This window comes from Plecotus auritus, assembly GCF_963455305.1.
Source record: "Plecotus auritus genome assembly, chromosome: 2".
Classification (NCBI taxonomy): domain Eukaryota; kingdom Metazoa; phylum Chordata; class Mammalia; order Chiroptera; family Vespertilionidae; genus Plecotus; species Plecotus auritus.
Window position 1 is genome coordinate 68,727,815 of NC_137771.1, and position 20,521 is coordinate 68,748,335.

At 40.8% G+C, this 20,521-nt stretch overlaps 1 protein-coding gene across 1 annotated transcript in view; it reads left to right on the forward strand.

Moving 5' to 3' along the window:
- PKN2 (protein kinase N2) overlaps positions 1–20,521 on the forward strand; it is a 154,866-nt gene that overhangs the window by 27,231 nt on the left and 107,114 nt on the right. The gene's annotated exons all lie outside the window — the stretch shown is intronic.

Sequence of the window (20,521 nt, forward strand, 5' to 3'; positions counted from 1 at the left end):
AATGTTTTCATTGTGTATAGTTTCATAACTTTGATTTGATGCATCTTGGCTTTCTTTGGATGTCTTTGCATATATCCTTTTTGGGATTTGCTTAGCTTCTTAAATCTGTAGGTTTATGCCTCTTGCCAAAATTTGGTAGTTAGCCTTTATTTTTTCAAGCATTTTTTTAGACACATACTCTTTCTGTTTTCTTTTTGGGACTTCAATGTCAGATCTTTTGTTAATGTAGATGTCTGTGCTTTATTAATTTTTCCAGTCTATTTCTTTTGTTGTTGTTGTTGTTCAGATTGGTTAAGTTTTATTCACCTGTCTTCAAGTTTGGTGATTTATTTTTGTTACTTTCAATCTACTATTGAGCCCACCCAGTGAGCTTTTTACTTTAGTTATTGTATTTTTCAATTCTCCAATTCCTTGGTTGGCTTTTATATCTTCCATTACTTGCCGATGTTAAAGAATGTTTATAATTGTTTGTTGACATATTCTTATGATGATTGCTTTAAAATCCAGGTCACTTTTTTTCAACATTTGAGTAATCTCAGTGTTGCCATATATGTACTCTTTTTTTAGTATGTGAGTAATTTTAAAAAAAAATTATATCCTGGACATTTGGACTATTATGAAAACATGTACCCTATTTAAGTCTTAATTCTAGCAAGTACTCTTGCTAAAGATTCTGGCCCACTTTTGTAGGCTGTGGTTTCAATGAGAACTTACTTTCATTGTTATTCTAATTTGTTTAGTGTACTACCTGAAAAGCCACTCTGAAGACTGGGATTCATGATATAGTTTATTCCTCAAATCTTTTGCATGTTAATGTAGTCGCCTAAATGTGTGTGTTGGTTCTACCTAGGACTTTTCATGCAGACTTAAAGATTTTTTTTTTCTCCAGTTCTCTCCAAGATCCTCCTACTTCTAATCTCTCTTATTGGGGGTAGAGTGGTGCACTGCCTTTCCCTGCTGGATAGGAGTGGAATTCTTGACTTGGTCCCCACATGATTTTCATTGACAACACACCATTAGAGGGAGGGGATTGCCACCTCAGACTACCTGCTACTGTTAGCTAAGGGGCAAAATCCCAGAATTCCATTTATTGTTTGATAATATCATGTGATAAGAAAAATCTTAAGTCAGACTAACTAGAGCCAAAAGGAATTGATTGGCGTTTTGACTAAAAAGTTTAGGGGTATAGAGTATATTTGCTTTAAGCATGATTGGATTTAGATGCTCAGTTTGTGTCCTTAGTGATCGTTTTCTCTTAAGTCTCATCTTTGCTTCTTTTTGGGTTAGCTTTGTATTCTGCTATCTGTGGTAAGAAAAGTACTCTTCATCAATAGCTTTAGATTTTTATTGTCTTTGCAACCGGTATTCTCCTGAGGCCTTGTCTATCCCTGAAAAAGAGATCTAAATGAGCCTACTTTAGTCAAAGCATGATTACTTCTAAACAAATCACTGCATTAGAGGAGTGGATGTTCTGGCTGACATGCAGCTTATGCTTAATTTTGTGACAGAAATGGTGGAGAAGCAAGGCAATTTCTTTTAAAGTAAGTCTGTTTTAAAAAGTAATAAATTTTTCTTTGGCCAGTGTGACTCAGTTGATTGAGTGTCCTCCCATGCACTGAGAAGTCACTGGTTGGATTCCCGCTCAAGGTTCATACCAAGGTTGTGGCCTTGATCCCCAGTAGGGGGTTTACCTGGTACAGGAGACAGCCAATCAGCGTTTCTCTCTCATTGATGTTTCTCTCTCCCTATCCTTTCCTCTCTCTCTAAAATCAATAGAAAAATAAAAAACAAAACAAGAAAGAAAAATAATTTTAAGTTATGACCTTATGTTTTCTTTTTTTAATGTTTTTTGTAGTTGACAGTATTACAGATATCCCCTGTACCCTCCCTTTCTCCCCTTTACCCATCCCCTCCCTACCCCAGGCCTTCACCACACTATTATCTGTGTCCATGAGCTATGCATATATGTGTATATGTTCTTTGGTTACTCCCTGCTTGTGCCCCTCACCCCCCTTTGAGATCTGTCAGTCTATTCCATGCACATCATCCATGCCTCTGGACCTATTTTGTTTGTCAGTTTACTTTTCTTCATTAGATTCCATATGTAAATGAGGTCATTTGGTATTTGTCTTTGTCTAGCTTATTTCGCTTAGCATAATAATCTCTAGGTCCATCTGTGCTGCCACAAAGGGTAGGAGATTCTTCTTTTTTACAGGTAGATAACATTCCATGGTGTAAATGTACCACAGCTTTTTTATCCACTCATCTACTAATGGGCACTAGGTCTTTTTCCATATCTCAGCTATTGTAAATAATGCTGCTGTGAACATAGGGGTGCATATATTCTTTCTGATTGGTTTTTCAGAATTTTTAAGATATATTCCCAGAAGTGAGATCCCTGGGTCAAAAGACAATTCCATTTTTAACCATTTGTACTCCATAAGCGTCTATAGACACAAGCGGCAGACCTTTTTAAATTACATTCAAAATATCGTGGCAGTTAATTGGTTAATTTTTTTTTAGGAAACTCCATACTATTTTCCACAGTGGCTGCACCAGTCTGCATTTCCACAATCAGTGTACTAGGGTTCTCTTTTCTCCACATCCTCACCAGCACTTGTTTGTTGATTTATTGATAGAGCCATTCTGGCAGGTGTGAAGTGATACCTCATTGTAGCTTTAATTTGCATCTCTCGGATGATTAGTGACATTGAGCATTTTTTCATATATCTGTTGGCCATCTGTGTATCCTCTTTGGAGGAGTGTCTATTCAGGTCCTTTATTCATTTTTTTATTGGATTTTTTGTCTTCTTGGTGTTGAGTTCTTTATATATTTTGGAAATTAACCCCTTATCAGATGTATCATTGGCAAATATGTTCTCCCATACAGTGCATTCCCGTTTCATTTTGTTAATGGTTTCTTTTGCTGCACAGAAGCTTTTTAGTTTGCTGAAGTGCCATTTGTTTATTTTTTTCCTTTGTTTCTCTAGCCCTAGGAGATGTATCAGCGAAAATACTGCTACGTGAGATGTCTGAGATATTACTGCCTATGTTTTCTTCTAGGATTTTTATGATATCACAACCTACATTTAAGTCTTTTATCCAATTTGAGTTTATTCTTGAATATGGTGTAAGTTGGTGGTCTAGTTTCATTTTTTTGCATGTACCTGTCCAATTTTCCCAATGCCATACATTGAAGAGACTATCTTTACTCCACTGTATGCTTTTGCCTCCTTTGTCAAATATTAATTGACCATAATCTTGGGGTCAATCTCTAGGGACTCTGTTCTGTTTCATTTGTCTCTGTGCCTGTTCTTGTGCCAGTACCAGGCTGTTTTGATTACAATGGCTTTGTAGTATAGTTTGATTTCAGTATTGTGATCCCTACAACTTTGTCTTTCTCCAAATTGCTGAGGCTATTCGAGTTCAGTCTTTTTTCAGATAAAGTTTTTGAATATTTGTTCTAGATCTATGAAATGTGCTGTTGATATTTTAATAGGGATTGTATTGAATATATAGATTGCTTTAGGTAGATTTTTTAATGATGTTAATTCTTCCAATCCATGAACACAATATATATTTACACTGCTTTATATCTTCCTCTTATTTCTTTTTTCAATGTCCTATAGTTTTCTGAGTACAGGTCTTTTATCTCCTTGGTTTATTCCTAAATATCTTTGTTGTTGTTGCAATGGTAAATGGGATTGTTTTTTAGTTCTCTTTCTGAGAGTTCATTACTGGTGTATACAAATGCCATCAGTTTTTGGATGTTAATTTTGTATACTGCTACTTTGCTCAATTCATTTATTAAATCTAGCAGTTTTTTAGTGGAGTATTTAGAGTTTTTTTTATATACAATGTCATGTCATATGTGAATAATGACAATTTTACTTCCTCCTTTCCAATTTGGATGCCTTTTATTTTTTCTTGTCTGATCGCTGTAACTAGGACTTTCAGTACTAAGTTGAAAAAGAGTGGTGAAAGCAGATATACTGTCTCATTTGTGATCTTAAGGGAAATACTTTTAGTTTTTCCCCATTGAGTATGATGTTGGCTATTGGTTTTCATATATGGCCTTTATTATTATCTTGAGGAATGTTCTCTCTATTCCCCCTTTATCATAAATGGGTGTTGGATTTTGTCAAATGTTTTTTCTGTTTCTATTTATATGATCATGTGATTTTTATCCTTTTTTTTAATGTAATGGATCTCACTTATTAATTTGTGAATATTGTATCAGCTTTGTATCCTGGAATAAATCCCCTTGGTCATGGTGTATGATCTTTTTAATGTATTGCTGGATCCCATTTGCTAATAAACTTTTAGGGGGATTTTAGCATCTATGTTCATCAGGGATATTGGCCAGTAATTTTCTTTCTTTATGGAGTCTTTATCTGGTTTTAGAATTAGAATAATGCTGGCCATGTAGAAAGAGCTTGGAAGTCTTCCTTCCTCTTGAATTACTTGTAATAGGTTGAGGAGGATAGATGTTAGTTCTTTGAATGTTTGGTAAAACTTCACCTGTGAAGTTTTAGGACTTTTGTTTGCTGAGAGGTTTAGGACTTTTGTTTGCTGAGAGGTTTAGGACTTTTGTTTGCTGAGAGGTTTTGTTTTGTTTTTTTTATTACTATTTCAATTTCATTAGTTGTTATTGGCCTACTTAGGTTTTCTGACTCTTCCTGATTGAGTTTTGAAAAGTGTATGTTTCTAGGAATCTGTCCATTTCACCAAAGTTTTCCAAGTTTTTGGCATATAGTTGTTCATAGTATTTTCTTACAGTCCTTTGTATTGCTGTGGTGTCCATTGTTACTTTGCCTCTTTTATTTCTGTTTTTATTTATTTATTTGGGTTCTCTTTGTTTCTTGATGAGTCTGGCTAAAAATTTATCAACATTGATGATCTTTTCAAAGAACCAGCTCTTGGTTTTATTGATCTTTTGTTTGTTTGTTTTTTAGTCTCTATGTCATTTTTTCCCACTTTGACCTTTATTATTTCCTTCCTTGTACTTACTCTGGACTTTTCCTGTTGTTCCCGTTCTAATTCTTTTAGTTGTAGGATTAGATTATTTATTTGAGCTTTTTCTTGTTTTGTTTTGTGGGTTTTTTTTACATAGACCCGTAATGCTACGCACTTCCCTCTCAGGACTGCTTTCATTATGTCCCATAGATTTTGGGTTGTTGTAAGTTCATTTTCATTTGTTTCCAGGAAGTTTTTTATTTCTTTCTTGATCTCATTGCTAACTTAGTCATTGTTTTAATAACATGCTATTTAGGCTCCCTGTTTTTTTAATGTCTTGGAGTTTATTTTCGTTGATTTCTAGTTTCATGCTATTGTGATTTGAATAGATGCTTTATATTATTTCAGTCTTGAATGTATTAAGACTTATTTTGTGTACTAACATTTCGTCTATCTTTGAGTATATTCCATGTATATTCTGCCCCTTTGGGATGAAATGTTCTGTATATATCAGTTAAAGCCATCAGATCTAGTGTGTCTGTTTCCTTGTTGATTTTTTGGTCTGGATCTCTCCAGTGATGTCAGTGGGGATATTGAAAGTTCTCTACTATGACTGTATTGCTATCTATCTCTCCCATAAAGTCCATCAAGAGTTTTTTAAATATATCTTTGTCCTTCTATATTGGGTTCATATACATTTACAAGGATTCTATTTTCTTGTTGGACCAATCCCTTTTAGTATTATGTAGTGGCCTTATTTGTTTCTTTTTATAGCCTTTGTTTTGATGTATATTTTGTGCTGTGGAGAGACTGAACTATTTTTATGACTATTGCTATCTCACCTTTTTTTATTTTTCCATTTGCATGGAATATATTTTTCCATCCCTTCACTTTCAGTCTGTGTGAATCTTTTGTTCTGAGGTGAGTCTCTTGTAGACAGTATTTCTATGGGTCTTGTGTTGTTATCCATTGAGCTATCCTATGGCTTTTGAATGGAGCATTTAATCCATCTACATTTATGGTTATTATTGATAGGTAGTTATTTATTGCCTTCTTTTTTTCTTGCAGATGAGCAAACCGGTACAGAAAGAAGGGATTATATTCTTGGGTTGCATGGCTAATGATAAAGAGCTGGTGTTAGAACTGGCTTCTTGCTTTCTGATTGAGAACATTCTCCCCTGAGACACAAAAGATTGGATTAGAGCAAAGTTAGAGAGTAAGAAGAACCATGTCCTGCCAATATCCCTGCTTTAAGGCACATAAGATCCATTAATTAATTAATGTATATCTTAATTATGTCAAGGTTTAATTCAAATATAGGGAAATGGATACTACAAAGATCCTAAGAAGGCACCGTTGAGTAAAATAGCACTAAACTAGGAATCAGGAAACTAGTATGCTAAAAGTCACTGACTTTCTTTGTGACCTTAGGCAAGTTGCTTAGTTGCTTTCAACCTGTTTTCCTCAAAATTCAAATCAAGGGAGTTAGGTAACATAATCTTTGAATTCCCTTCTAGCTAAAACTGTATATGAAACACTGTACCCAGTGAGTTTTTATGGTTTCTCTTACATTTCCTGGCATTTATCAGGTTAGACTGTTTTATATTTCTATCATATAGCGAAAGTAACAGCCTTTTCACTTCTTCTCTGGGAACTTGGCCAGTGATGAGTAAACATCCTTTCCTCTTGCTCCCTAAATGAAGTACTGGGTCATAAGTGACAGACTTGTTTTCTTTTCTTTTTTTTGTAATCCAATCCTGTTCTCATGTTAGTATTTTTCTTCACTGTGAGTTTGTTAAAATGAATAAATTGAAAATGTTCATTTATGTTTTAGTCTATAGATCAAAATTTTATTTTATAAAATAAAAATAGTTGTACTTAACCAATACATATTAACACATTTGTGTATTTGAAATACTTGACTGGCACATACTGTGTAGTCTCATACCTTGCAGTAGAACTGTATTGATTCAAAATAACCTAAGTTAAATAGCAAATATACTGTAGATTATAAGATGACATTATGTTTTTACATTTGCCAAAATTGAAATAAAATGAAAGTTACATTGGTTTATTTTAAATAATATATTTTCCTCCTTATTGAACAGGCAGTGTATGTTCATTGCTAAGAAGAAAAATAGAGAAAATACAGAATACTTTTGAAGAACAAAATGAAAGTTTCTTTTAATTCTCTTACCCGGAGATAATTAATCTCTTTCCTTCCCAGTCTCACCCACTCATTCTTATTTTAAACATATTTTGAAATAAGACTGTATGAACATAACAGCATATATAGGGCTACCCTATCTAATAAAAGAGTAATATGCAAATTAACCATCACTCCACCACACCCACAAGCCACGCCCACCAGCCAATCAGGAGCGAGTATGCAAATTAACCCAACCAAGATGGCTGCGGCCATGGAGCCAGCAGGAGGCTTGGGTATCCCCGGCAATGTAGGAAGCCAAGCTTTCCGCACACCCTGGCGGGTCCAGGACTGCACTCAAGGCTACAAAGTTTCAATTATAGAAGATGAATAAATCCCAACAAAAATGGCAGCAGACACGGAGCTGGAGAGAGCAGGAGGCTTGGGTTTCCCCCGACGATGGAGGAAGCCAAGCTTTCTGCAGCCCTGGCCTGCCTTGACTTCCGCTTAAGGCTACGAAGTTTCAATTATAGAAGATAAATAAGTCCCAGATCCCAGGGTCTCTTTGGGTCGCCGGGGGGTGTGGCTGGCCTGCAAACTACCACAGGCCCCTCGCCCAGGCCACCCCACGCCCCAAGGGAACCCCCACCCTGATCCGGGACACCCTTCAGGGCAAACCAGCTAGCCCCCACCCGTGCACCAGGCCTCTATACTATCTAGTAAAAGAGTAATATGCAAATTGACCATCACTCCAACACACAAGATGGCTGCCCCTATGTGGTCAAAGATTCTGCCCCCATGTGGACACAAGATGGTCGGCAGGGGAGGGCAGTTGGGAGGGACCAGGCCTGCAGAGGAGGGAAGTTGGGGGTGATCGGGCCTTCAGGGAAGGGCAATTGGGGGGGGACCAGGCCTGCAGAGGAGGGAAGTTGGGGGCGACCGGGCCTGCAAGGAAGGGCAGTTGGGGGTAACCCAGGCCTACAGGGGAGAGCAGTTATGGGGGGAACCAGGCCTGCAGGGGAGGGCAGTTAGGGGTGACCAGGCCTTCAGGGGAGGGCAGTTAGGGGCAATCAGGCTGGCAGGGGAGCAGTTAGGCATCAATCAGGCTTTCAGGGGAGTGGTTAGGGGGTTATCAGGCTGGCAGGCAGAAGTGGTTAGGGGCAACCAGGAAGGCAGGCAGGTGAGCAGTTGGGAGCCAGCAGTCCTGGATTGTGAGAGGGATGTCCGACTGCCCGTTTAGGCCCGATCCTGGTGGCTCCCCTTGACCAGTTTGATCCCTGGTGGGATCGGGCCTAAACGCGCAGTCCGACATCCCTTGAGGGGTCCCAGATTGGAGATGGTGCAGGCTGGGCTGAGAGACACCCCCCCCCCCCATGCACAAATTTTGTGCACCAGCCCCCTAGTGGAATAATAAAGGGCATAAATAAGAGAAGCCTTTCCTTATTCTCTGGACTGTTTGCAATTCTTTTGTTATGAATACTGAACTTTCACTTTCCTATAAGTTGATTTAAAGCCCTCCTGTTTGTAAGCTTTATGAGGGAGTCTGTTTCTGCCCAGCACAGTGTCTTGCACATAATATTTATTAATTTAAAATTTATTTAATTGGCCAGTCTATATAGTAATCAATTTATAATTATTTTCTTATGTTATATAGCTAGAATTAGAGTTACTGGGTCAAAGGGAAACTTTTTAAATTTCTTTTAACATACTTTTAATTTCTATAAAAGCTTTGGCTTACAGCAGGATTGTTGTCAATTTAAGAGGTAAAAATAGTTCAGTCGCTTTCTCCACAGCACAATGCTTCTTTAATGTAAATTAACATACATGATTAGTGAATAGGCTAATGATATAAGTATAAAATGGACTCTCAGTTAGTTCATCTGTAATTTCCCCCAGAATGTTAATATTTTGAAGCAAATTTTGCATTTTTGTTTATTTTTTGTTTGGGTAATTTTAGAGAATACCTTAGCAATATATGAAGACATTAAGATAAAAGCTGAAAATCCTATAGAAGTTTGATAGTTGGTGGTCTCTATTGTGATTTAAAGTTTTCTGTTCACCTAATTGGCATTCAGTTATAGATAGAATGCCTTTTGTGGTTGTTATATTCATCTGGGAAATTCTCAGCCATTTATTCATTCATGTACCACTTCTCCCCATTTTCTTTATTCTCTCATTCTTGAGCTCTTACTAGATGAGGATGCATCTTAGGTTTTCTTATTTTATCTTCCATGCTTTTTAATTTCGCACATCCCTGTGTGGAGAGTTTAGAGTACTTTTCTCAGTTGTCTATCTGCCAGGGTACTAATTCTTTATCTTGGTCTATTCTGCTGTTTAATCTGTCCACTGAATTAAATTTCTTATTGTTAATCCTCACCCGAGGATATTTTCGCATTGATTTTTAGAGAGAGTGGAAGGGAGAGTGAGAGACAGAGAGAAACATCGATATAAGAGAGACACATTGATTGGTTGCCTTCCGCACTCGCCCCCACCAGGTCCAAGGATCGAGCCTGCAACCAAGGTTTGTGCCCTTGACTAGTTTGCAGGCTGATGCATTATCCTCTGAACAAACTGGCTAGAGCTTAATGTGTTTTGATTTCTTTTAAACCCATCTAATTTTTACTCTTTCTTTTATACTTTTTGAGTTCTCTCTTATATTTATTTAGCTTACTTGAATTCTGCTTAGTTAAAATTTATTTAGATTGTCCTATAAATCCTAAGGGTATTAATTCCACTAATGGTTTCCTTGTGTTTGTATTTGATCCATCTGATTAAATGACTAACTGCATTAAGGATATGGATGACATAAAAATTAAAGTACAGTAGAAATAGGACTAATCATGAAAAACTTGAAATATTTTTTTAACAGGTATTCATTTTACCTTCCATGCTTTTTCTGATCATGAATTTAGGTCGATAGTGAAAGGAATCCTAATATATAAAAAGCCAGGGGCCATCACGACCAAAACAACCAGACAGACGACTGAACAGCTGCATGGCGTGACTAGGCCTGCAGGGAGGTTAGTTAGGAATGACCACCAAATGACTGAACAGCAGGCTGCATGGGGCAACTAGGCCGGCAGGGGGGCCAGTTAGGGGAAACCAGGCTGGCACGGGGGGGGGCAGTTTGGGGCGACCAGGCCGGTGGAGGAGGGCAGTTGGGGTGGACCAGGCCAGCAGGGGGAAGCAGTTGGGGGCAACCAGGCTGGCAGGGGCAGTGAGGGCCGACCAGAGCACAGGGGGGTCAGTTAGGGGTGATCAGGCCAGCAGGCAGAGGCGGTTAGGGGTGATCAGGCTGGCAGGGGGGGAAGATAGGGGTGATCAGGCAGGCAGGCAGGTGAGCAGTTAGGAACCAGCGGTCCCCAGAATCGGGCCTAAATCAGCAGTCGGACATCCCTCGAGGGGGTCCTGGATTGGAGAGGGTGCAGGCTGGGCTGAGGGAACCCCCCATGCATGAATTTCATGCACCAGGCCTCTAGTAGTACATAAGAAGCATGGTTAAAGAATGTAAACAGCACAGTGTTTAATTAGAATGGAGTGGCTAAATTTGTGGTTTCAGTGATAAAAGGTATAAGAATTATGTGTTTCTTTTGTATATGTACTAGAGGCCTGGTGCATGAAATTTGTGCACTGGGGGGGTGTCTCTCAGCCCAACCTAAACAGGCAGTCAGACATCTCTATCACAATCTGGGACTGCTGTCTCCCAACTACTCACCTGCCTGCCTGATTGTCCCTAACCGCTTCTGCCTGCCAGCCTGATCACCCCCTAACCACTCCCCTGCCAGCCTGATCGACGCCTAACTGGTCCCCTGCCAGCCCGATCGTCTTCAACTGCCCTCCCCTGACAGCCCAGTCACCCCCAAATGCCCTCCCCTGCATATCCCCTCTTTATTAGATAGGGTTTTTTCTTTAACATATTGGACAGTGTACCTGCCTTGGTCTTGACAAACCAGTAAAAATGTAAACCCAAACTAAAAGTGTCATAAAATAAACTCCTTAAACAGGAATTCTTGAGACCTTGGAAAGGTGATATCATGTGGTTGTTTCTTCCTTTCTTCCTTCTCTTTCTTTTTCTTGATGTTTCATCTTTTGTCCTTTCTTTCTTTTCTCCTTTTATTCCTTTTCTGTCCTCTCTTTCTCTTAACTTTTCCATTGGTAGAATCGTCGGTACTTGAATCTGTCTTGCTTCCAGAAGACAAAGAAGAGGGAAACACACCGTCATCTGAAGAAAAAGTTGATCTATGTTGGGATCGGTAGTGTTTCTGGTTTTGCTCTTTTCCTGGTTTGTTTGTCATTTCGCCATCTTCAGGACTTGTGCGTGGGCACTTCTTATTCATGTCTACAAAACCTCCCTGCCTTGGTGAAAACTGTAGGGGAAAAGGCCTTCCTGGGTGGGCTCAAACCCTGCCCAAGGTGCTGAGGAACCAAGGTGGGGAGTACCCGCCACCGCCCTTGCAGAGCCAACCTCCAGACCTCAGGGTACTCTCCAGTAAGTATCTACAATGTCCCTGTTGCCTTCAGAAATTAGTTGTGAGTTACTTCCGATGTGAAACCCTACCTCATACATTTCCTTTGCGGTTTCTAAAGATTTTAAACAAAACTCATTTACCTCCCTAACCTGGTCAGAAGTTTCTACCCAATGGGAGAGGTTTGCTGGGCAGCATCACCCTGATAACGCCCCCCAATCTCCAATCACTCGGCTGGGGCAAGGGAATTTCCAAGGCTATAGGTGTGTGTGGGGGGATCACTTCATGGAGGCGCAGGCCCTTTGGAGGCTGACACCCCAGGCTGCAGCTGGGAGGGGATCGCTCTGGGGGGCGCGGCTGCCTCCCAGGCCTACACCACCTGGCTGCAGCTGTGAGCTGATCGTTGCGGGGTAAGGGGGGTGGCGCAGGCGCCTCCCAGGCCCACAGCCCTGGCCGCGGCTGGGAGCTGATCGCGCAGGTGGGGGCGAGGGTGCCTTCCAGGCTGACGGCCCGGGCCACGGCTGGGAGTGGATCGTTTTGGGGCGGCGGGGGGGCGAGGGCGCCTCCCAATCCGATGGCCCGGGCTGCAGCTGGGAGCAGATCACGCCGGGGGGGCGCAGCCGCCTCCCAGGCCGACGGCCCGGGCCGCATGCTGCCGGCTCTCATCGGTAGCCCTCCCTGGGACTGGGGGACTCCGGCAGGCCTGAGAGGACTGGGCACCACCATCTTGTGTCTATGGTTGCTGCCATTTTTGTAACGGACTGACAGTTTATTTGCATATTACTCTTTTATTAAATAGGACTAGAGGCCCGGTGCATGAAATTCGTGCACGGGGTCAGATCCCCTCAGCCCAGCCTGCACCCTCTGCACCCAGGACCCCTCGGGGGATGTCCAACTACCAGTTTAGGTACGATCCTGGGTATCAGGCCTAAATTGGCAGTCAGACATCTCTCTCACAATCCTGGACCGCTGACTCCTAATTGCTCACCTGCCTGCCTGCCTGGTCACCCCTAACTGCCCCCCTCTGACACCCTGATTGCCCCTCTCTGTCTCTGTGTGTCGGCCTGATCGCTCCTAACTGAGCCCCCTGCCGGCCTGGTTGCCCCTCACTGCCCCCCCCCCCCCCGGCTGGCCTGGTCACCCCACGCAGCCTGCTATTCAGTCGTCCCTCAATAACCCCCTGCCAGCCTGGTCGCGCCACGCAGCCCACTTATTTAGTCATTTGGTCATTCCTCACTAACTCCCCTGCTGGCCTGGTCGCCCCATGCATCCTGCTTGTTCAGTTGTTTGGTCATCCCTCACTAACCCCCCTGTCAGCCTGGACATAGGCAGCCATCTTGTGAGGACGTGAGGGTCAATTTGCATATTACCTCTTTAGTATATAGGATAATTGGTATAAAAGTTTAGTTTTATGTTTAGGATATATTTAGGATTGGTGCTTTTGTATCTCATCTCTTTTCTTTCTGAGCATATTAATGAATTTTAAAGGGAGTTTGTCATTTGATCCAACTTTGTTTTAAAAAGTTGAAAAAGGGCCCTAACCAATTTGGCTCAGTGGATAGAGCGTAGGCCTGTGGACTCAAGGGTCCCAGGTTAGATTCCAGTCAAGGGCATGTACCTTGGTTGCGGGCACATCCCCAGTAGGGGGTGTGCAGGAGGCAGCTGATCAGTGTTGCTCTCTCATCGATGTTTCTAACTCTCCCTCTCCCTTCCTCACTGTAAAAAAATCAATAAAAAATATTTTTTAAAAAAAGTTGAAAAAGGTATCTACTATTTACTTTTAGAGAAGGGATGAAATTTTAGAGTAGGAAAGAGTTTTGAATGGTGGATGAAAGTGTTAAGCTTATAAACATAAATTAATGTAATGTAGATGATGTAGACAGTTTCTACTGCCTATAATAGAACCTATTCAGACAAAAATGATCACAAAAGATTTTCACAGGCTAAATAGCTATTTACATTCCTTTGGCTAAATCATCTTCCTTTTGTCAAGAATATTATTTCATTACCTCGTACTGATTCCTGGCATTTCTGATATATATATATCTATATATATATATATAGATAGATATATATAGATATATATAGATATATATATATTTAGGATAGAGACATAATTGAATAGATGGAGTATCTCATTTCAGTTGTTCCAAAAAATTACAAGAAAATTACATTTTCCAATAACTTTCATTGTAATTAAAAGTTTTAGGAAAGAAGTAATAGAAAGTACTATAACTTTTCTTATCTGTCCTCACAAGGCTTTTTTTCCCCATCTTAAATTACTGATTATATCCTATGTATCAACCTGCTCCTTTCCAAAGTGTTTGAGCCATATCACAACAAAAGGTGGGAGTAAAAATAAAGTTACTAAAAATTCAGGTCTGTGAAACGGAACAGGGAAAGCAACATGCTAACTACATTTGGTTCATAGCTAATTCTAGCTGATATAGTTGCTATGATTGAATATCAGTTTTGCCCTTAAGCTTCTTGGAATATGAGTTCTCTTTATCAGACGTAGGAAAGCATGACTTCCTTAGCAGTGACATATTTTCCTGAATTCAAAAAGAATACTAAATAGTATAATAGAAAAACCATTAAGAAAATAAAACAGAACTGTGTAAAGCATAAGCCCTGCTCTCAAATTGCTCATAGTTTGTGGGGTGGTCGGATAAAATGAATAGTTTAAATTATATCCATACCATCAGAGCATATTGGAGAGATATTTAATCTAAATTCTAAGAAAGGTCATAAGCAGGAAATTCTTTCTCAGGAAGAATTGTGGTAAACTTGGACAAAGTAAAAGTTAACTGATAGTTGAAGAAAGAAAAAGTAGTGTATCCTAAAGGTATAGCATGCATACCAGCTGAACCCAGAGAGATTGTCTTTGTCAGTGAACTTCTGTAATTTTATTGAAATTTAGGAAGCAAACAGAAAAGAAATGGGACTTGAAGTAGGCAAGGGGTGTTCTTAACCTTTAAATCTTAATACCATAATTCTCAAATTAAGCAACAGTCTATGGGATGCCTCAGCAAACGCTCAGGTTGCTGCAGTATATTTTAATTTCTTTTAGGGAAACATAGTGACACTATTTGTTGGATACCGTGTGAACTCACTGGAATCAGTTAAGTTTCAATAGCATATTGTTCTAAACTCCCTTTTTACAATGGAACAGCAAATGAAGGTGGGAATATCCATTTTGATTTTAGGATTTGAGAAATTGTGAAGGTACCCAACGGGCAGACACATCCTATTAATAAGTAACTATGGCTATTAAAGAATGGAATAAAATGTAATTTTTTCTTTCAGGTGGTATCACTTCAGTCAGTTACTAGGTTGTAAGTATTAAGTTACCTGAACCTAACTACTTAATAAATGGAATTATTAGATGTTCCCTTTAGACTGTGGGGTATAAAGAAAAAAGTATTGAAACACTAACGTCACCAGGAACCCAGAAATTTAGAGAACCCCTTTGCCTTGGTATATAATATTCAAAAACAAATTTGTGAAAGCAATTCATGTGATGTTTTTTAAGATTATAAGGATAGAAAGAAAGATATTTGGAGGAATGCAATTACCTTGAGCTTTTCCATCTTAACATTGTTTGTCTCAGTGTACTTTACCTGAAGCTAGACAGCAGAAATGTGGGATTTTATTTTTTGACAGTAGTCTTATGTGCTAGTGTTTTGACAACCAAGTAAAGATGTATTCATAAACTTTGGAAACTGAATGTATGGATGATAGGACTTATATTCTAGACATTTTGGTACAGGTAGAATATCTTTCTATATTCATATAGATAAGAATCACATTTAAGGCCAATAGATATAGATCACCAATCCCAGGAATTCTTAGTCTAAGATCCATAGAACCTGAAAATTATACATGCAAACATGTAATTTTCTTTATTCTACTTCGGTTTTGTTTGTTTTGTTTTGTTTTGTTTTTGGTCAAAGATTGAAAGGGATTCTTGGCCCTAAAGCAGTTATGAACAGATTTATGGTTCAACTACTTCATTTTTTGCATAGTGTATCTATTGCAGCCTTGGGCAAACTACGGCCCGCGGGCCGGATCCGGCTGTTCTATCCAGTTCTCTTGCTCTCCCCTCCGCTCCTTTACTTTGAATTTATATTAGTTCACACAAACACTCCATCCATGCTTTTGTTCTGGCCCTCCGGTCCAGTTTAAGAACCCATTGTGGCCCTCGAGTCAAAAAGTTTGCCCACCCCTGATGTATTGGCACAGGTTTTTTAGAGGTTAAGCATTAGATGCAAAAAGTATTTGTATCAAGAATTTTTTTAAAACAAACTTTCATTGATTTTAGAAAGGAAGGCAGAGGGAGGGAGAAAGAGAAACATCAATGATGAGAGAGAATCATTGATTGGCTGCCACCTGCACGCCCCGCACTGGGGATCCAGCCAGCATCCTGGGTATGTGCCCTGACTGGGAATGGAACCATGACCTCTGGGTTCATAGGTCGATGCTCAATCACTGAGCCACACAGTCCAGGCTGCATCAAGAATTTAAATAGGACTTAATTCTTGTGATGAATTCCCAAACAAATTAAAGAAAATGTTTTATTTAATAAGATCTGTGGTTTAAAAGGTACATAAAGGGTTCACAGTAAAATGTAAGTCTCTCTATCCTTCACAAACAATTTCTCTTCCAAAAGGTAAGCATTTTCTCTAGTTTATTTCTCAATTTTTAATTCTTTTTTCATTTTTAATAAATCTTTATTGTTCAGATTATTACAATTGTTCCTCTTTTTTCCCCCCATAGCTCCCCTCCACCCGGTTCCCACCCCACTCTCTCCCCTTACCTCCCACCACTGTCCTCATCCATAGGTATACGATTTTTGTCCAGTCTCTTCCCGCACCCCCCACACTCCTTTCCCCCTGAGAATTGTCAGTCCACTTCCTTTCTATGCCCCTGATTCTATTATATTCACCAGTTTATTCTGTTCATCAGATTTTTTATTCACTTGATTTTTAGATTCACTTGTTGATAGATATGTATTTGTTGTTCATAATTTTTCTCTTTACCTTTTTCTTCTTCCTCTTCTTAAAGAATACCTTTCAGCATTTCATATAATACTGGTTTGGCGGTGATGAACTCCTTTAGCTTTTTCTTATCTGTGAAGCTCTTTATCTGCCCTTCAATTCTGAATGATAGCTTTGCTGGGTAGAGTAATCTTGGTTGTAGGTTCTTGCTATTCATCACTTTAAATATTTCTTGCCACTCCCGTCTGGCCTGCATAGTTTCTGTTGAGAAATCAGCTGACATTCGTATGGGTGCTTCCTTGTGGGTAACTAACTGTTTTTCTCTTGTTGCTTTTAATATTCTCTTTGTCTTTTGCCCTTGGCATTTTAATTATGATGTGTCTTGGTGTGGTCCCCTTTGGATTCCTTTTGTTTGGGGTTCTCTGAGCTCCCTGGACTTGTAAGTCTATTTCTTTCACCAGGTGGGGGAAGTTTTCAGTCATTATTTCTTCAAATAGGTTTTCAGTATCGTGCTCTCTCTCTTCTTCTGGCACCCCCATAATTCGGATGTTGGTACGCTTGCGGTTGTCCCAGAGGCTCCTTACACTATCTTCAAATTTTTGGATTCTTTTTTCTTTTTGCTTTCCCAGTTGAGTGTTTTTTTGCTTCTTTGTATTTCAAATCTTTGACTTGATTCTTGGCATCCTCTAGTCTGCTGTTGGATCTTCGTATATTATTTTTTATTTCAGTCAGTGTATGCTTAATTTCTGATTGGTCCTTTTTAATATTCTCAAGGGCCTCGCTAAATTTATCGGCCTTTTCTAGAAAATTCTTGAAAACCCTTATAACCGTGGTTTTGAACTCTATATCCAGTCATTTGCTTTCCTCCATTTCTTTCATTTGTGACCTGTTTCTTTGTCTCTGCATTTTGGCTGCTTTCCTGAGTTGATAGAGTGGCTTTGTGTGCTAGGTGTCCTATAGGGCCCAGTGGCTCAGCCTCCCCAGTTACTTGAGGTTGACACTCTTGGTGCACCCCTTTGTGGGCTGTGTGCACAGTCTTGTAGTTAAGCCTTGATTGTTGTTGGTATCACTGGGAGGAATTGACCTCCAGGCCCATTGGCTGTGAGGATTAGTTGTGTCTACGCTGGTAGAACTTCTGTGCTGGAGACACCCTTATGAGGCAAGACTTGTTTCAGTGGGGCTTTGGTGCTCACTGAGTCTGCCCTGTGAGTGTGTCCCTTATGGATCTGAGGAGTTGTAATCTGGATGGTCCCACTCTGACCACTGGGTACACTGGCTCTTGGATCTCCAAGGAGGTGCTAATTTAGCCTCTGCCTGCGGCCACCCAGCAAGAGCTACGGAGAGATCTGCAGATTTCTCTTTGTTTTGGTTTTGGAGGTGCCCAGATGAGGCCCAGCTGTGAAGCAATGCAAGCTGCTGTGGGGCCTTGGGCCTTGCCCTAAGAGGCCCCTGGGTCTCAGTGTCCCTTGGTAATCGCTGCAAGCACTTCTGAGAGAAAGCCGCCCTCAAGTTTTGCCCGCTGCCAGACAGTTCAGTTTCTCCCCGTATGAGTCTGGGTCTCCAGAGTCTTGCCCGGAATTGGAGTTCAGAGCAGTCGGGAGCTTTTGTCTCCCTCCCGCTTGAGAAAGCCAGCTGCGTCATCAGATGCCAGCCCTCTCCGCGCCACGCCTCCGTACTCTACCTTCTGCAGCTCCTGTGAGTCTCAGTGTGCTTTTCTCTTTCCTTCTAGTTGCAGAATTTCCACTCAGCCAGCCTTACTGTGGTTCTGGATGATGTCCGTTTTGTCCTTTAGTTGTAGTTTTGAAATTGTTAAATTGTTGTGCGAGGCAGCAGTTTAGGTGTTTACCTATGCCGCCATTGTGGTTTCTCCCTATTTCTCAATTTTAAAACCAAGAGTATTATAGTAATGGAGTATAAAATACTGAATGATGCACAAATAGCTAAATATAAATTTGTTTTTTTAGATATAGATTATATGTGCAACCTGATTTGATTTTCAATTTAAGATAAAGAACTGGTAAAAGGTATTATCTTAGCTCTGTCAATAGGACATAATTTAGATATATTTTATAGTGATGATGTATTTGTAGTGGGTCAACCAAATTATCAGTTGGGATAGTTAGCCATGAAATATACAAATAGAGTTATGAATATAGCCTTTCCAAGCCTTATTTCATTAAAAGTTGTCAAAAGGATATAATTTTATTTTATTTTTGCCAATGTTAATTTATTTTTTAAGAGTGTTCTCATAGAAGATAAAATGGAATTTTATCTTACTACTAGTAGCCCTGTGCATGAATCCGTGTGCCATTAGCTCTCTGTGGGGCCTGGCCACTCCGTGGCCGCTGCCCAGAGGCCTGCAATCATTCCGCGCCCCGGCCTGGCTAGAGGCCCATCCATGTCCGGGAGTGGAACGCTTGCCTCGTCGCTGTGGCGACGAAGCAAGCATTCTGCCAGGCCGATCACGTTGCCTTCTCTCAGCGGCCGCCCCCCTGGACTGGGGAACTCTAGCGGGGCTTAGAGGACTGGGCACCGCCATCTTGTGGCTGTGGGCGCCGCCATATTTGTGACAGAGTGACTGTTAATTTGCATATTACCCTTTTATTAGATAGGATGGAACTTAATATTCACTTATTAAGTGACTACAATGGGCTAAGATTTATGTGTGGATCTTCACATAATATTTTGAATTATCACAATATCTCTGAAATGTGGCCCATATTATTATTTATACTAGTGACCCAGTGCACAAAATTCGTGCACATTCAAAAAGGATTAGAGGAAATATTTTAATATTGCTATTTGCCCTTTCTCTATAATAGAAGTGTCAGAGATGAAAGAAAATTAGGAAAATGTATATGAAAATCTTCCTCCTGTCAGAGTCTGGGGCACGCTTGGGACCCAGACTCAAGTCCCCGCGGCGCCTCAAAATCATGCGAGACCCAGACCCAGCTGGCCCTACCTCCACTGGGCAAGATCCAGACCCGGCCGGCCCTACCCCTGTCAAGCCCCGCCGGGTCGGGGGCGCAGCTTCAGGTCCCCAGTCAAGCCCCACTGGGGTGGGGGGCACAGGTTCAGGGCCCCCGTCAAGCCCCGCCTGGTGGGGGGTGCAGCCTCAGGTCCCCCATCAAACCCTGCTGGGGCGGGGTGTGCAGCCTCAGGTCCCCCGTCACGCCCTGCTGGGCAAGGGGTGTAGCCTGAGGTCCCCTGGCCTGATGCCAGGGCAGGGGGTGCAGCCTGAGGTACCCCAGCCTGATGCCAGGGGTAGGGGATGCGGCCTGATGCTGGGGTGGGGGGCGTGGCCTGTGGTCCCCTGTCAAGCCCCACTGGGTAGCGGGGTGCAGGCTCGGGTACCCTGCCCCGGCCAGCGCCATGCAGCCTCAGGTCTCTGCTGATTGCTCCTTAAGGCTTGTTAAAGGAACTCAGCCTCCTCTGTGGGTGCAACCATCATTTGTTATGGAAACCCCCACCTTTGCTGTGGGCGCAGCCATCTTGTGTTATGGAAACCCTGCTTCCACTGTGGGCACTGCCATCTTTGTGACGGTGTGATGGTCAATTTGCATATTTCCTGTTTATTCGATAGGATTTTATAGAGAATGAAAGCAAGTTTTTGATAGGTTAAATAACATACCTTAGAATCAGAGTTTGGGCATTGGATCTATCTTGGAATCATAGGATATTGAAAATCTAAATATTTTTACACAACCTTTGTGTGTAAATATGTTGTATTTATTTTAATATAAATTTGTCAGGCAATGCTACTTAGTTGAGTTAGCAGTTTTTGAACTTAGGATTTTGTATGGTTATAATAAAGTTAAATAAGTAGTCTGTTGCTTATTAAGAAAGAATTGAATTTAATATACTTAATAAAGGATTGCTTTATATATAGTTTATACTTATGCTGTGCATTTTACTGAGCAGCTAACTTTCCTAAACCCTCACATATGTATGTTTCT